The 16,961-nt window shown below is 45.3% G+C and overlaps 1 protein-coding gene across 4 annotated transcripts in view; it reads right to left on the bottom strand.

The window, feature by feature from the left end:
• The window catches only part of WDR7 (WD repeat domain 7), a 2,460,073-nt gene that overhangs the window by 2,091,763 nt on the left and 351,349 nt on the right, over nucleotides 1-16,961 (bottom strand). The gene's annotated exons all lie outside the window — the stretch shown is intronic.

Raw genomic sequence — 16,961 nt, 5'->3', positions numbered from 1 at the left:
GTTTGGCCATGGTATCCATGCGACATGCAAGGGACATGCAGTATGGGAGGGACATGGAGTAGGGTACAGGGAACTGACCACCACAAATTACTATTTGTACAAACAGGCCTTGTGGCAGTTCAAGACCATCTTTTTAGGGCAAAACAGAGTACAATCGTAACTATTTATACTGCCTACTTATTGACTGAGGTGGAGAGGAACTACTAGATTATAGACTGGAAGGCATTTGCCTCTGCTTGGTAGAACACTTCAGGGAGTTCCTGTAGGGGCTGTATTTGTGATATGATATGATATGATATGGCATTTGTAACGCGCCTATACACAGGTGTTTCAAGGCGCGACGAGGCAGGGAGGGGAGGAACAAGGGGAGACAGACAACGATCCTACTAGGCCAGGTGTCATTCAGATCGCGCAAGTGCAGGGGTGGGGGAGGGGGAAAAGTGCAAGGGGAGGGGAGGGGGGGGAAGTGCAGTACAAGGTAAGTGGCGTAAAGTAATAAATAAATGGGGCCAGCTGGTGGCAAGTGCAAGGTAAGTGCAGAACAAGTGCTGGAAAAGGGGGGGGCTGTAGGGATACAGAGACAGTCCCGCAGTGCAGAGGGGTTCCAGAGCATCAGTGCAAGTGGAGAGTGGCTGGGCCCAGGACCGAGGCCGTTAAGAGTGGTCCAGTTGCAGAATCAGTGCAGTTTCAGTGAAGAATATTAGCTGTTCAGCAGGGGAGAGGGAGAGAGAAAGCAGAAGCAAAGAGGAAGGTTTTGAGGTGCTTCCGGAACCGGAGATAGTTCTCCTCAAGTTTCAGGGAGGCAGGAAGGCTGTTCCAGAGGGAGGCCCCTGCCGCGGAGAGAGATCTACCCCCAGCTCGTTGCTTCGAGAAGCGGCTGACCCTGAGGGAGTTGGAGGCGGATGAGCGAAGGGCTCGGGAAGGAAGATATTTGGGAAGAGAGAGTTGAAGGTATTTAGGACCAAGGCCCCAGAAGGCCTTGTGGACAGTGCAGAGGGTTTTGAACTTTATCCTCGCAGCCACTGGGAGCCAGTGTAGAGATTTCAGTCCTGGAGAGATACGGTCCCTGGGCTTGAGGCCAAGGACAAGTCTTGCAGTTCTGTTCTGGATGAGTTGCAGAGGGCGGAGAGTGGAGGCAGGCAGATTAAGATAGAGGCTGTTACAGTAATCCAGCTTCGAGAGAACCAGGGCTCGGGAGACAGTGAGCTTCTGGGGGAAGGAGAGGAAGGGAAGAATACCTCTGAGGAGGTGCAGCTGGTAGTGTGACTTCTTAGCGACGTCAGAAATATGAGGAGAGAAGGAGAGTGTGGAGTCGAAGATGACCCCAAGGTTTTTTTGCATTGCAGGTAGGAGCAGGGAGGGGGCCAAGGGAGGCAGGCCAGAGAGCTGCAGGGAAGGAGGGAGTGGGTGTACCGATGAGTAGAATCTCAGTCTTACTGGCATTAAGGCAGAGGTCATTGGCGGCACACCATTCCTGGATAGCAGACAGACAGTCAGAGATGAGGGAAGGAGAGGGGGAGGCTGAGGGTAGCCTGAAAATGAGCTGGGTATCGTCCGCATAGCACTGGAAATTAGGGCAGAGAGCGGCGATGCGGTGGGCAAGGAGTGCCAGATACTGGTTGAACAGCCAGGGAGAGAGATTAGATCCCTGGGGGACACCACAAGTGGAGAAAAAGATGTCGGAGAGGAAGGACCCCAGTTGGACCTGGGAGGGTCGATTTGAAAGGAAAGAGGTCAGCCACGCCAGAGCCTGACCAGTGATACCCAGGTTTTCACAGAGACGGTTGAGCAGGATGGCATGGTTGACAGTGTCAAAGGCAGAGGAGAGATCGAGCAGAATGAGAACACACGGAGTGTTGGAATCGAGGTTCAAGAGCAGGTCTTCACGGATGTTCAGGAGAGCAGTTTCCGTGCTTCTGGCAGCTCTGAAACCAGATTGATGGTCATGAAGACTACCAACAGATTCAGCATGGAGGTTAAGCTGGGAGATGGCCAGTTTCTCCAGGAGCTTGCCCAGGAAGGGAGTGATGGAGATAGGGCGATAGTTAGCCGGGCAGGAGGGGTCGGAAGAGGGTTTCTTGAGAAGAGGGTGCACAAGGGAGTGCTTGAGGGGGGAAGGGAAGACTCCAGAGGCGAAGGAGTGGTTGCAAAAGTCAGCTAGGGCAGGAGCCAGGGAGTCGATGTGGTCCTTGATAGTTTTGGAGGAAACAAACAAACAACAAACCACAAATTCTTGCTTAGCGTCCTGCAGGTAAGGAGGGACAAACAAAGTTTCACTCAGATTGGCCAAGAGTTTAGAATAGGGGGGTTGTGGTATATGAAGGAACTAAAAGAGAGATGCTGAAATGCAGTGGCATATTGCGTATCCAGAATTCCATTCTAGTATGAAGAAAATTGGGGAAGGGACATCTGTGAAGTGCTTTTATTGCCACCCCTATGATGTTCATACTGATGGTAATGGGGCAGGAAGAGACATTTTTAAGTGGGGGGAAAGGGAGGATTTTGGCGGCAAGAGATCAGTCTCTGAAGGTAGCAAAATCATAGGGTGTTAAAGTCTGACATTCCCGCAGGTAGATAGTAGATGGATTACACCGGTAAACCAGGCCAGATTGTACAAGAAGGAGTTTAAGTGTAGAAACAGGAGTGTTGAAGAGAACTTAAAGGTGGTGCATACCGTGTAAAGGGGTGAAAGAAAATATTAAATAACGCACATCTACTTATTCAAGAAAAACAGAGACAAAAATCATAATAAAGTAACACAAGAGTGTTGTAGGCCCCAGAAAGCCTTGTGGACTATGCAGAGTGTCTTAAACTTGATCTTTGCAGCCACTGGGAGCCAGTGGAGGGATTTCAGCACTGGCGAGATGCGGTCCCTGGGCTTGAGGCTAGGATAAGTCTTGCGGTGACAGAAGGCAACATTTCTTATGGAGTTAATCAGTAAAGAAGGGGTTCCAGCCATGATAGTGACAGAAACCAATACACAATTATTGTCACACAGAAGTAAGTAATTTATCGAGAACAAAGGAATTATGCACAAACCACAGCTCTTTACCATCCAAAGCTGAATAGACTTGTAGAAAGAGTTAAAAGCAGTGTCGGACAGTGTACAACTGGTTAACAAAGGCATGGTATCCAGTGAGGCAAACTGTAACGGCGATGGGCGGTATAAGGAAGACATGTTATCGAAGTAAGACAGACACAAATGACCACAGTTCAAGGGTGTTTATTGAACTTTCAAAGAGTTGTGATAAATGCCTATCTAAACCTAAATCGAAGATGGGAGCAAGCTACGACCATCAAATAATAAAGAATGCAGTCCTAGTGGAGTCTTGCCAAAAAAAAAAGGGCTTATACTAAAAATCCTATTCCCAATCCTTACCCTTAATTTACAAATAGTGTAGGGGAACGTTCATGAAAAGAAAGTGTCAGGATATTCGGCCCGTTAGCCCCCCTTCCCCACATTTTCAGCACGGGGCAAGGCGGTTCACTTGAGCCAAGCACACACTCTGGCTTCCTTGACACGAGAATACAGTTCCAATTCCAGTATCAGGGCCTTCTGTGGTCAGGTCTCTTTCCCATCAAAGTCTCTTGATTCGGACAGCCTGATGACCAAACAAAAACGAGAAAGTTCTTTTCTTCTAAAATTAAATGATTTGGATGTCTCTCCTTGGATCCCCCCTCAGCTGGGCTCAGATCCCTACTTTACATTCAATTAGTCTCCCTCAACCTGGCTCGGACCAATTGCAATTCACTTCATACTTATCAAAGGCCTTCGAATATGCACAGGGATTGGCTTGACCCGTCGCAGGACCACTTCGATATGAAGTTCCTTATTTTACAATGCAGTTACCACTCAGTTGAATACCTAACAGAGACCTTCGAATGAGCACCAACGCATGGCACCGGACCAGTGCTTTCTCAAAGTACATTGACTCCTTTAGTTTACACTTGTTCGCGCCTCTCATCACATGTGCTACAAACACTGTCCTTTGTTGATTTCTTTAAACAATGTTGCCGCTTGCAACCTTGGTTCAAACACAAGCTGATTTCGTATTGGTTTGTTCGACTCACCGGCTATGCTGCTTTTACTGATGCGGCTTTCTTGCGGGAGGCAAGGGCAGTACCATGGCTGCAATCGCTTCTCCCGGCCTTGGTCATCAACATGGAAGCGCCCCAGATACCTTTGATGCACAGTGCCAAATAGATCAGCGTCAGTTCCCGGTCTTAGGCTTCTCACTTTCTAAGGCACGTGAAAGTAACAGTTTCTAGAGGTCAAAGGTACTTCCCTCCTTGCAACCCTCTCTGGTCTTGCCACCTTTCTCCTTTTGTTAAATCACCACCTTGGAACGGCTGCTTCCTCGTGTGCTCCTTACTCAGAGTGTGCTTTCGTGGTCCGCATTTTATCTGTGTGGGGAAGTGTGAAGGGAGTCAGGTGTGTGTATTTGTAATTGCCTGACCTTGCCTGACCAGGGTGTTGGGACATGTCAGGTATACGAGAAAGTGTTAGTGTCGGGAAAGGGGGTAGGGGTTGAGCTTCTAGGTATCCTACCTGGTAGGATGGGGAAAAGGTGTTTTAGGAAAGGGGATCAAAGTTCGGTGTCCCACTTCCACTCCCTGTAGACATCTCATCCAGGTGAACCTCCCGCACTGGTCCACTCCCAGGAACTGGATCCAATAGCAATGGCCGTGTCCTAACCACCTGGATGACAGAGCCCCGGTTACTAGAGGTTGTGAGACACCTTCAGGTTTTTCACAGAGGAATCTTAATCACGGACACTGTTCTAGTTAACCTTCCAGACCTTTGCTTTTTACCCCATTTGCACGTTGGCAGAATGGGACCAGCCATAAGCAAATCTGTATTGGTCCTGCCACCAATGGGAGCAGTCCACCCAAACTGCTAGACCAAATGCATTCTGCATGGAAACACAAGCAAACCCAGACATGTATTGACCTTGTTGGGCTTCCTCAGTGGGGTACAGCTAGGTACCCTATGGCCCAGTAATCAAGGACCCATGTCTGGGCATACCCGCTTTCAGTGAGGCAAGACAGAGAAGATGTGCAAGTTTACTGAGTGAGGAAGCATCCTACCACTGGGTGCACGCCTGATGTTATGAGCAGAAGAGCTGCTAAAGACTTTAGGCGACCGTCTTGGTTAGGGGTGTTTGGATTTACCCTGCCACCAGAGAGAACTGCCATACAGATTAAAGAGAACATGAAGCAGACTCAAAACAGGTATTGTGCAGCCTATAACAAAAAAAACAGGGTCAAGGATCACTATTAATTTAGCGATCCAATATGAGCTGTGAAAGTCACCAAAGCTTGCATGGTCGATGACAATGCCTAGGTTTGGAATATGGGGCGAGTTTCAAAAAAACCTCTGAACTAGCGAGAAGTACATACTTGGGCTGCATTCCAAGTCAGATAATTTGGAGACAAGCAGAACGTTTCTGAGTAAGGACCTCAATAATGAATATCAATTTAACTTGGAATGGTGAGATTGAAGAGGGAGTTGGGATCCTAGGACCACCACCTCCACCAAGTTCATGACAAGACGTAAGGCCAGAAAATACTGCAGCCACCCATTCTATTTCGGACGAATCCCAAATGCACCAATGATCGACAAATACACTGAGAGGTACCCTCTCAGTCAGCCATACGGACCAGGTGCGGTACAAATCTATCCATGCGCGAGTGAAGAGCCGACTGCTATGGTCAGAGACAACCTCTATGGTCAACCTGCACTAAACACCAAGAAGCCATGTTGCTGATGACACCACGGCATAGCAGCGTTAGACATGAAGCACACATGAAATCCGCTCTGCGCGACACAAACACACACTCAAAGACTGTCATGATCTCTGCTTCCAAAAGGTCAGGGTTTTCCCAACTCCCTTGGAAGCAGATCGATAACCCAGGTTCCGAGTGCCAACCAGTCCCAATTGGGACCTTTTGGACCCAGTCCTGGCGCCAGTGGCACCAGGCTCATAAATATGCCCAGTCCCAGCGCTGGAAGCGCCGGGCTCATAATGCTTGGGTGGACTTACCTGCAGCAGACCATGCTGCTTACTTGCCTGCCAGTTGAGCCTCTGATCCTCTTCTGTTTGGAACTACTTTTCCTGTTGGGTGGGGCAGGAGCCACTCCCTAGGTTCAGAACACTGGAACTCTTCTGGAAAGCAGGAACTCTTTTCTTACCTAGGCGTGGCTGTGGAAGGAGACACCTAAGCACTACAGGAGGCTATTTAAACCACACCCGATGGATGAATCTTGCTTTGCGTTATTCGGCATCCTCTGCAGCAGAACGCTCATCGTGTCTTCTGCATCTGATCCTGGGCCTAAGGAAAAAGGCTTACCATCCTGAATCCAGTCTTCAGCAACACCTATAAAGACAAGAAAGAACAGGTTAGCATTACGGTCTTCAGTGACAGCGCTTCACTTACCTGGTCCATCGGCTGTCACCAACGCCTCGCGCTGCATTCCGGCATCTGAAAGACAAAGGCTTACCTACTCTTCGTGCGCTCCGGAGGTCTTCGCACTGCATTCCGGCATCTGAAAGACAAAAGCTTACCAACTCTTCGCACGCTCCGGAGGCCTTCGGCGCTGCATCCCGCATCTGAAAGACAAAACAAGGTGCGTTTAAAGACATTGGGGAACTTTAATACTCACGTGCCATTACTCCTTTCCACATCTAACCCAGTGGGTATTCCGGCACCCTGCAGCCGCTCCCAACTTGTACCTGCAAAATAAAAAGACAGTTAGAGCGCATCGTGAAGCAGGCAACAAGCGCTTACTTACGTGCTTCCAGGCGCTTCTATTCATCACACGGGCTCCATCTTCAACTCACTTCAGCCCGTCATCCGCCATCACCGGAACCCTGCAAAACAAGAGACATCATTACTAAAGACTTTTAAAGGCATTAGAATTACTCGAAACTTACCGTTCGTGCAGTAAACGACGGACAGCAGTCCTCTGAAGTCAAGAGGCCTGCTCCCCTTATCCAGTGAAGAAACTGGTTACAGCACCCTGCCCCGAGGCAGATGGAGAGCACGGCGTTCACTTACCTAAGGTGAGAGCGTTAACCTTTGGGGTTCTACAGGAGAAGAGAAAGGGAAGAAGAGAGAGACATTCAATAACCCAGTTCATTAATCCCATATTTTCTATCTGCAGACATCTTACCCTTCGAGTCAGACATACAGTGCACAGAGGTCCAGCCCAAAGAGCCAGCCGTGTGTTACACATCACCTTTGAAGATACGGTATACGCCCAGTCAAGACCGGCGCCTCTACGGGAATCAGGTGAGCGTTACAAAGACATGAAGAACATGAGCGTACAGTTCTATAGTTAGAGGACAGATACATATACATACTGTCATAGCTTTTATTATTTTTGCCATTATTTCTTTTTTTTTTTTTTTCATATGTTACACGCCCAGACCCTGGGGTATCACGGCATGGTTACAGACATCTTAATCAATGGTCATACGCATAGTACTTGGTAGTACAAGCATAACAGGCATAATATTTGGTAGTACAAGCATACAAACATAATATCAGGTAGTACAAGAAATATATGTATAGGATCATGGTAGTCAGGTTTTACAGGTTAAGCATAATAAGTTGCAGATTAGGTCAGGTGGATGGGTGCTTTTTTGGTAAGGCATTTGTGTGCAATACAGAGTGTTTTAAAGATTATTCTTGCTTCAATGGGTAACCAGTGTGCATCTTTCCTAGTCTGAGATATGTGATCAGACCTTTTTATTCCTAGTGCTGCCCTTAGTACTTTGTTTTGCATGAGTTGTAGTTTGGTGAGGTTGGTTTTGGAACTTCCTAGCAATAGTACATTGCAATAATCCAGTTTAGATAAGACCAATGCTCTGGCTAATGTGAGGCAATTGGTTGGGGTTAGGAATTGGCGGCTTAACGCTATCAGTTTTGAGTTGTATGAGTGGTTGATGAGAGGGTTCTGATATATTTGGTCATTGTAAGGTTAGCGTCTAGATAAATACCTAGTGTTCTGACTTGCTTGAGTACTGGGATTAGAGAGCCGTCTATATTGATGGAGGTGTAGTCTGGGTGAAGTGAAGCTATTTTGGTTGGCGATCCCACAATCAGAATTTCAGTTTTCTCATCGTTAAGACAGACTGTTTAGTGCCATCCAATCTTGGATGATCGTGTACATTTTGTTGATGACCAGTGGGTCCTGATCATAGTTCCCTGAGATGGGTATGAGGATCTGGGTGTCATCTGCAAAGTTGGTATAGATGACACCCATATCGTCGAGGGCAGAGAAGAGGAGTTTGGTGTATGCATTATATAGTGTAGGGGAGAGGCAAGAGGCCTGGGGAACTCCAATGGGCACTGGTATAGGATCAGCAGCTTCCTTGCCTACGGCCACTCTGGAGGTGCAATCTACCAGAAAAGATTTCACCCACATTGCGGCATCACTGGAGAAGTTGAAGTTGTTGGCTGGCGATGTACAGAGTTTATTATGGTCTACAAGGGCAACAGCTGCAGAGAGGTCTAGCAGCAGGAGGATGCAGAGTTTGCCTGAATCTCTAATAGTGTCCATCTGGATTTTGAGGTCCAAGAGGGCCGTTTCCGTACTATGGTTGAAGCCCGATTGTCTGGTTCCTAGCAGTTGGTTGTGTTCAACGTGAGCTTGGAATTGTGTGTATGCTATTTTATCAATGAGTTTGAGTAGGAATGGTACCGTTGTTATAGGACGGTAATTGGTAGGTATTGTGGGGTCAAGTGTTGGTTTTTTGAGGAGTGGGGTGACCCAGGCTTTTTTGATACTGGCTGGGACTGTGTTAGAGTTGAAGGAGGAATTGACAAAGTTGGTAATGGTTGGGATGAGGGTACTTGCGCACGCTTTAACTAGTTTGGCTGGGACACTTTCGCCTTTGCAATTGGTAGCTTTGAGTTTGGTCATAGTGTGGAGTACTGATTCTTGTGACACTGGGCTGAAATGAAAAGGAAGCATTGGATTATTGAGAGGGGTGGGTTTGGTGTTTCCAGGATTTTGTTCTGCTAGAAGTGATCTTTTGGTGGCAATTTTGTTTTGTAGCAGCGTAATTTTGGCAGAGAGTGCGTCTTGAATGGTGGTGCACCATTCCTTGCTGGCCTTTTCTGTGGTGGACTTGGGCGTAGGATTTTCTAATTCTCTGAGGATGGCAAAGAGTTCTTTGGCATCGGAAGAGGCATTGTTTATACGCGAGTTATAAGCGTTGGCTTTGTGGGATATTATGGCTGCTTTATAGATTTTGTTTGATTCTTTGAAGGCTTTGGCTGAATCAAGCATGGGTTGTTTGTTGTGGGCATGTTCAAGAGAGCGTTTGGTTCTTCTTAAGGAAGCTAGTTCCTTGTTGAACCAGAAGTGGGCTCTTTTGTCTGTGCGGCATGTTTTTTTTGTCATGGGTGCTACTTCATCGATGGTAAGGGAGAGGCAGGTGTGGTAGTAGTCTGCTATGATATTAGGATCATCACTGGTGACTGGGTTGGATAGCAGATTTTTTTGGAGGGTGGGGGATGAAGTTCTCTACAGTGAGGGGGTTTCTGGTTTCAATGGTGTCTAGTAGTTTGGTTTGGAAGGTGGGGGTGCATCCATCATGTTGGTAAAATGTATACAGTGGTGGTCTGTCCAGCCAATTGGGGTGATGGAGTCAATGGTTAGTCTGGTGTTTAATGTTAGAATCCAGTCCAGGATTCTGCCTTTGATGTGAGTGGGATCATTCACCATTTGGGTAATTTTCATCTCTTTAAGAGCTGTTTGTAATAGTGCAGCTTTGTGGTCTTGGATGTCATTATATCCAAGGTTCAGGTCTCCAAGGATGATGCACTTTGTATTGGGTTTTATGAGGGGAGAGAGTAGAAGGGGAATATATGTTTCTGGGTGACTATTTGAACTAGGAGTTCTATATATCACTATGATGTTGATGGTAGTTTTATCATTTATAGTAAGCTTTTCTAGCAGGAGTTCATAACCTGAGATATCTTCAATGGATATTGATCTGAGTTGTATGTTGGTCCTGGCTATAATGGCTAAGTCTCCACACGTGCCGTGTATTATATCTGATCTGAGGATGTTATATTCAGGTGGTAAGGCTAATGCAAGTAGGGGGCCTGAGGCTTGGTGAAGCCAAGATTCTGTGATTATCAGAAGATCTAGATTTCGTTCAGTGATAAGATCGTGTATTTCAATGACATGGGCTCCTAGAGATCGGGCATTGATAAGGGCGCTTTTGAAGCTGGATGGTGTCTCAGGCTTTTTTATTTTGTCATTGTTAGGGTGTTGGCATTTGACCTCCTTGGTTGGGGTGATGGAGGTCTGGGCATTGGGTGACATTTGTTTTTTGCTAGGTTTGGGGTGGTAAGGCTTGCATGGGTTGGGCGTTGTGATGGGGAGTGGGTGGTGAAGACAATGTGTTTTAGTGCATGATCTGAGGCAAGATAGTCTGGCATTGCCTACAATAAGAGTAGTATAAGGGGCTGCTTGTGCCTTGAGAGTGGAGGGGTGATTAGGTGCAATGGTAAAGTTAGTTGAAAATGGAGGCGTGGATGGTAGAAATGGCGTTGGGCAGGGTATGGGGTGGTGTCTGGGGCAAACGCATTAATGCAGAAACCGCAATTCACAAGAGATCCTGATCGAGCTTGCTGATGCTTAAAGCCAATAGTTGCGTGGAAATACAGGAGGATATATGGTACCTGATCAAACCACATATAGCCAACTCATAGATAATGTAGTGTAACATGGACAATGTAGAAACCACATTATAAGATTTAGAAAATGACATCAGGCCTCAAATTATTGAACAGGAGACGAGCTGAGCTGATTCAGGCTAGACAGGGAGCAAGATGCGCGATACAGAACCCACAGCCAAGTTTAAGAAGTATGAAGACATTCCAATCCCCAGACGACAAAGGGACCAGCTGAAAAGAAGTGAAATACATACTCATAATTCGAAGCTGCAGAGCTCTATTTCGTGGTCTCTAGATGTGCGATGCAGCTGAAGCAGACAATGGACAGTGATCGGTGGTGGGAAGGAAGAGCCGATCCCAGACAGCCAGACGCAGGCTGCAACAAGTATGCAACAAATGTGCAAAAGTGTTGCAATGAGCGGGACATGGTCTCCTAAGGCAAAGCTGATGCACACAAGTTACAATACAGACACAATCATTCGTATCACTTTGAAAATGTGCACAGTGAGCTGAGAACCGTTTCGGGTCCCAGGCCTGGGGACGTCAGCTCTTGCCAATCACAGTTTAGCACCCTACGCTTGGGTAGCAACGGGCAAGAACCAATGGTAAATCCACTACTCTGCAACAATGTACTAGGGGACGAGACAGGCAAGCCACCTGACATGTGAGAGCCAGTAGATTAACACATTTAGGTACCCATATAGGTTATTATTTGCCTGATGGCCAATCCCACACAGCAATAGGTTTTTGGAGAACGGCCCATGTAATGACGGAGTAGTGATGTATTTTTTTTTTTTTTAACATAAGTAGCTTGTGCGCCATTTACTGTGTGACATGCTGGAATTTTTCTGAGTTCTTGTATCGATCCCTCCCTGTTGGTTTTGTCTGTAATAAACTGCAGTTTCAACTTGCCGTTGATGGAGTACTCCATGCATACTGGGATTGGGAGTTGAGCCCTCCAAGTCCTCGAACTTGCAGCATCACTCTGGAAACCTGGGAGTTCTCCCTGATAAGATCACTACAGAGAACCGGTTTTTGCAGGGAATTTAAGTCCAATGTTCCCAGATATGCCTGGAAAAGAGGCTTTAATGAGAATTACTGCTGGCTGGGAGCTGACTTCGCAAATTAACGATTAAAAGAAAGTACTGATTGATGAGAATTGCAGTCAAAGTCCCAAACTATCTCCAGAGACTCCAAACTCCTTGGAAAGCATGGTTGTAATAAGCTAATTCAACTCTACAAAGTAATTTCCACACCAAAATTTCTTTGATACTTTAAAAAAATAAAAGAAACAAAATGTCAGCCTACGCCATGCTTTCTGGAGCTGAAGGAAAGAACACAGCAATGCCAAGAAAACATCAGCTGCATAAAAAGAAAATGTTTTTTATTCTTAATAATCTACGTTGCAGGCCAAACATGTGGCATTACAGCAGTGGATTGCAGTAGACTGAGCTTTTTAAAAAGCAGGAGTGTGTTTGTTATGTTTAGATAGCTAATAAGTAGTTCCATGGCAACTCCCAACTGAAGGACAATGTGCTTTTTCAGTATGGAGTTCCCATGGAACTACATATGAGCAGTCTACAACTTACAATTCAATGACATGAATAAATCTTTGAAAATTGACTATTGCTTGAAAGGAAATGTGTTAACAAGGCTGGGGTTGCTGAACACCGTCATCTACGTTGGATAGATTTAAGAGGTAGTAAGCCTGACATTGTTTGAAATTTCGCTTAAGTTTGCGGTTAGGGTTGTTAAAAGAATATTCTCTGAGGGTTGGTTTCGATGTCCAAACATCTCTGGATTCCAGGGCAGTTTTTCAATTGCATGTCAAATTCTGTCTCTTAGGTTTTGTTCCCTCTAACTTATAACAGAATAGATTCATTTAGTGGGGTTTTGTATAGCACGGATTGTGCAGCAAAGCTGCATCAGTGCGCCTTGAGTGTGCACAAAGGCAACTAAGTGCCATCATTGGAGTGGTTCGGGAGGCTTCTTGTAAGGTTATGGTGCTGCATACTTGTTGGGAAAAGCAGGCTTCAGGTTGGAACATCCTCTGCATTTGTGCTTACTCGCATACAGCAAACAAGGGCTATGATGAGCCAAGTTGTTTCCAAATATTCATTTATTTGAGTTCCTCAGAGAAAATAAACCACTAGGCAATTTCAGAGTACAACTACTGCAGTTTTCGGGCGGCATTGGAAGATAAATCACATGTGGAGCACCCCTGCAAAACCTACTGTAAAAACCTGCACATTTCATAACTCAAATCGAAAATGTAGGTTATACTATAAAGCACATGGATATTTTTTAAATTTAAGCTCTGTAAGGAACTCATGGTGGCAACAGTAAAGACAGACACAAGTGATCACAGTTCAAGGGTGTTTATTGACCTATAAATGCAAGGGGAAAAACGCCTAACCTAAATCGAAATCTAAGATGGGAGCAAGCTTCGACCATCAAATTAAAAGTAAAGCAGTCCTTGTGACGTGTCAAAATAAAAAGGCCTATATTAAAAAAAAAAAGAAAACGACTGCCAATTCCTTACAAATAATTACAGAAAGAAAGAAGTGTTTATAAATAATAAGTCAGGATGGGATTGCCAGGGGTCTCCCTTGCCCACGTTTTATGCACGGGACAAAGTGGATCTCCTGAGCACAGCACACACTCGAGCTTTCCCAGCACGAGCCGACAGTTCCGTATAAGCAATCAGGTTCATTGATGGCTAAATCTATTTTCAATAAATAGTCTCTTGCCTTTTAGGCCTGGTGTATCCAAACAAACACAAAATTCAGTTCCACAGATCCTAACTATGTAATAACCCAACTTAATTCAATCTCTGAACAAGAATGGGTGCAGTTCCATGAGGACAGATTTGGGCCTCCTTCAATTATTAGCCCGGCTGTACAGGAACTGATGGGCACTGATACTTGGGACCCTCAGTTAGATTTCGCCACGATTTATGGACTGATTTCCAGGTGCAAGAGATCTCGTGCTCCAGGACCTATGGGCCTCATGAATAACACCTTTAAAGAAGATCGAAATATGTGGACGAATCTACTATATCTGGAATTCAGGGATTTTTATCACCACAGGGATTACACCAAGCTTTTGGAATACAGCACATGTGGTCCCCATCTTTAAGTGTGGAGGCAGGACTGACCCTTGAAACTATCTACCTATTTCGCCCTTTGACGCCGATTGTAAAATCTTTTCAGTATTCCTGCTCTCACACTTGGAGGATTGGGCTTCTACTGATCATCCGTTTGCCCAATTTCAGACAGGCTTCAGGAAGGGCCATTTTACCAACATTAATGGCCTGGCTCTCAAATGTGTGCAGGAAGAGGCTTGGTTACAAACTAGGGGGTGCACCTACATGGCCTTGATCGACCTAACTGCCGCATTTGACTGCGTTGACCATGGCAGATTATGGCCTAAACTCATTAAATGGGGGCTGCCTGATGGGCTGTTGAGATTAGTCAGTGGGGTCTATGAAAACTGTGGCATACAGGTCCGATTAAGCCAAAAAGGTGACATCTCGAGGACAATACAATCTTATCGGGGGTCAGTCAAGGCTGCATCCTGGCCCCCTTGCTATTTAATCAGTATTTTTCCGATGTAATGCTACCGCTTGCTAAAGAAGGGCTGGTTGCCCCAAAGATTGGAAAAGAAAAAATTGTATGTCTTATTTACGCAGATGACATACTGATCTTTGACTGTACCAAAGTTGGGCTGCAAAGATCATTGAATACATTTGAGAACTATGCCAAGGATAACGGGTTGATTATTAATCCGACCAAAACTAAGATTCTTGCCTTTAGAAAAGCAAAAGTAATGACCAAAGACCTGTGTGTACTATTGGAGGTATGGCCCTGAACCTTGCGGATACTGTTCGGTATTGGGGCTGCACTTTTTCTGCCTATAAAGGCTCTAAGGTAGCCAATGAGGCCTTGATGCACAAGGCAAAACTTCTAGAAGCCCAGATTATTAAGAGTGAACAAAATTATGGTATATTCTCCCTCAAACCTGCACTGATGTTTTATGAAGGCAAAATTGTGCCTAAATTGACTTACGGCCTAGAACTAAGATCTGATAACATGTGTAAAATTCCGAGTAGAATTGAGGGAAAAATTTGGAGGAGAATCCTTGGGGTACCAAATGCGGTACCAATATCAGCTATCCGCTTTGAGTTGGGGATTGTGTCACTTTGGGCACGGGTACAATGGGCTTCACCTGTACTCGACTCAAAAATTAATGCGCCCATCCCCGATTCCTTATACCAACTAATGGGTAGAAATTGGGATCACTTGTGTATTAATGGCCTTTCCAAGTGCGATCAGAATATATCCTAAATGAGATTGGAGGGACTCTGAAGACACTGATCTCGAACCCAAGAAAGCGTCATTTGATTATGATTGGATCCAGAACATTGATACATTCCACTCTTATCCATGAGCCATTTGACTCATGAACATAGACAAAGAGGTACCCTGACTAGGATACTGTTACAACTTCCAAATCACTTTTACAGAGGTATTCTACTTAGGGTGCGGTGGAATTTATACCCGACTAGGGAAATTCAACTAAGGAGATCTCTAATTACGGCAGATTTTGCTGCCTGTAGGTTCTGTATGGAGAAATTGGAAACCTTAAGACATTTGGTGCTTGAATGTTTGCCATTATAGGGGTTAAGAGTACAGTAGCTGGTGCCTTTAGCAATGAATCCATTTGTGTTTGATGAAGACATGGTATGGAAGCATGGTCTTGAAATGGTATGGAAGCATGGTCTTGAAAATTATAATATCCGTGAGGGGTTGGCCCTGTCGGGTTTTATTAAATCATTGCATCTGTAGATTTGGTCAATACCTAATAGCTAGCGGGGGAAGCAACCTATTTATTCTGAAATCACTTGAAATATACAAATGCATTTTTTAGTCTATTTTATCTGAAGTGAATGTATTTTTTGATTTTAAGTGATTTATTATTTGGGGTTTTTCCAATTGTTGAGAGTATATTGAATGAATTTAATTGTTTTTTTTTCTAATGTGTATCTTAGTTGATTAATTGATTTGTGTTGATCTTTCTTTCATTGTTGTATATTTTGTGTGTTCTATTTTTATTTTTCTGAAATTTTAATTGTAACTTGATTATTTGAAATTTTGTGTAAAGGTTTGAATTAACCAAATACAATTAAAAAAAAAAAAATGTATAAAAAAGATAGCTTCCCCTTGGGTCTCCCTCTTCCGGGCGTATGACCCTTCACAAAATCATATTCAACTTAATCAAATAAACAGTTCCTTTTCTTGATGAGCTTTGGGTGACGTGTGCACCCTTGGATCCCCCTCTTCCTGGTGCAGATGCCTAGAAAGCTCCTTAATGATATAAGGGCCTCAGATATCTGTGTTCTTTTGCTTTTGAGGGCTTGTCTGGTTCAAAGTACGGAAACAAAAGTTCAAACAGTTTTTCTCTTTATTCCGGTGATAGTTATCCCCCTCCCCCTGGTGTTCCCCCTCTTCTGGGCTCAGAACCCTCTCGGACGACAGACTCCCTCCGCTGGGTACACTATGGCTTTTGCTTGGTTCACGAATCTTAATGTCTTCGCCCCTTTTTGTCGGCTTCCCTCTGCTGGGTTCACTCTTGCCAACCTTTACAATGCATTGTTCATGCACTCATTTCACCAAGCGGGATTCAATTCCCTTTGCGTCATAATCATCTGCTGGTCAAAGAGTTTAGACCGTACAGAGGATTTTACAAGACCCCTGTATCACCATCTTGACCTCTTTTCGCCTCTTCCCAAGGCCTTCTAGTCACAGTACTTTCTATCTTCTGGTAATCGCCCACAGTTTCCTTCGCGAGTACCCTTGTGGTGCCAGACCACTCTGTGGCTGGCTTTCCTCCTCTTATCAATAGTTTATTATGCTTCTTCAAAAGTTCAAATTAGCCGTTGGCTATTTATCGTTCAACACAGTTCAGTTTCTTATCGGCTCTTCCCTTGACTGATCTGCTGTGATGAACCGCTAGCCTTTCTTCTCCTTCGAGTCAAGGTTGGTAGCACAGAGATCTGCGTCTCTCCCGGCTTGGTTATCAGCGGAGGAGGTTCTCATGTTTCATAGACATCTGCTGCAACAGACGCTGGCTATTGTTCGTGGACTTAAATTTCCTTCTGCAGAGGTTTCACGGGCCTTAGTCCGAAAGGGCAAGGGCGCTTCTCTCTCGGTCTGCGCCATCTTCCTCCTCCTCTTGAACTGCCGTGCTGAGTTAGGTCTCACATT

Source organism: Ambystoma mexicanum, chromosome 6p, assembly GCF_040938575.1.
Source record: "Ambystoma mexicanum isolate Mex_15411 chromosome 6p, UKY_AmexF1_1, whole genome shotgun sequence".
Lineage (NCBI taxonomy): Eukaryota > Metazoa > Chordata > Amphibia > Caudata > Ambystomatidae > Ambystoma > Ambystoma mexicanum.
This window is presented reverse-complemented; position numbering and strand designations above follow the sequence as displayed.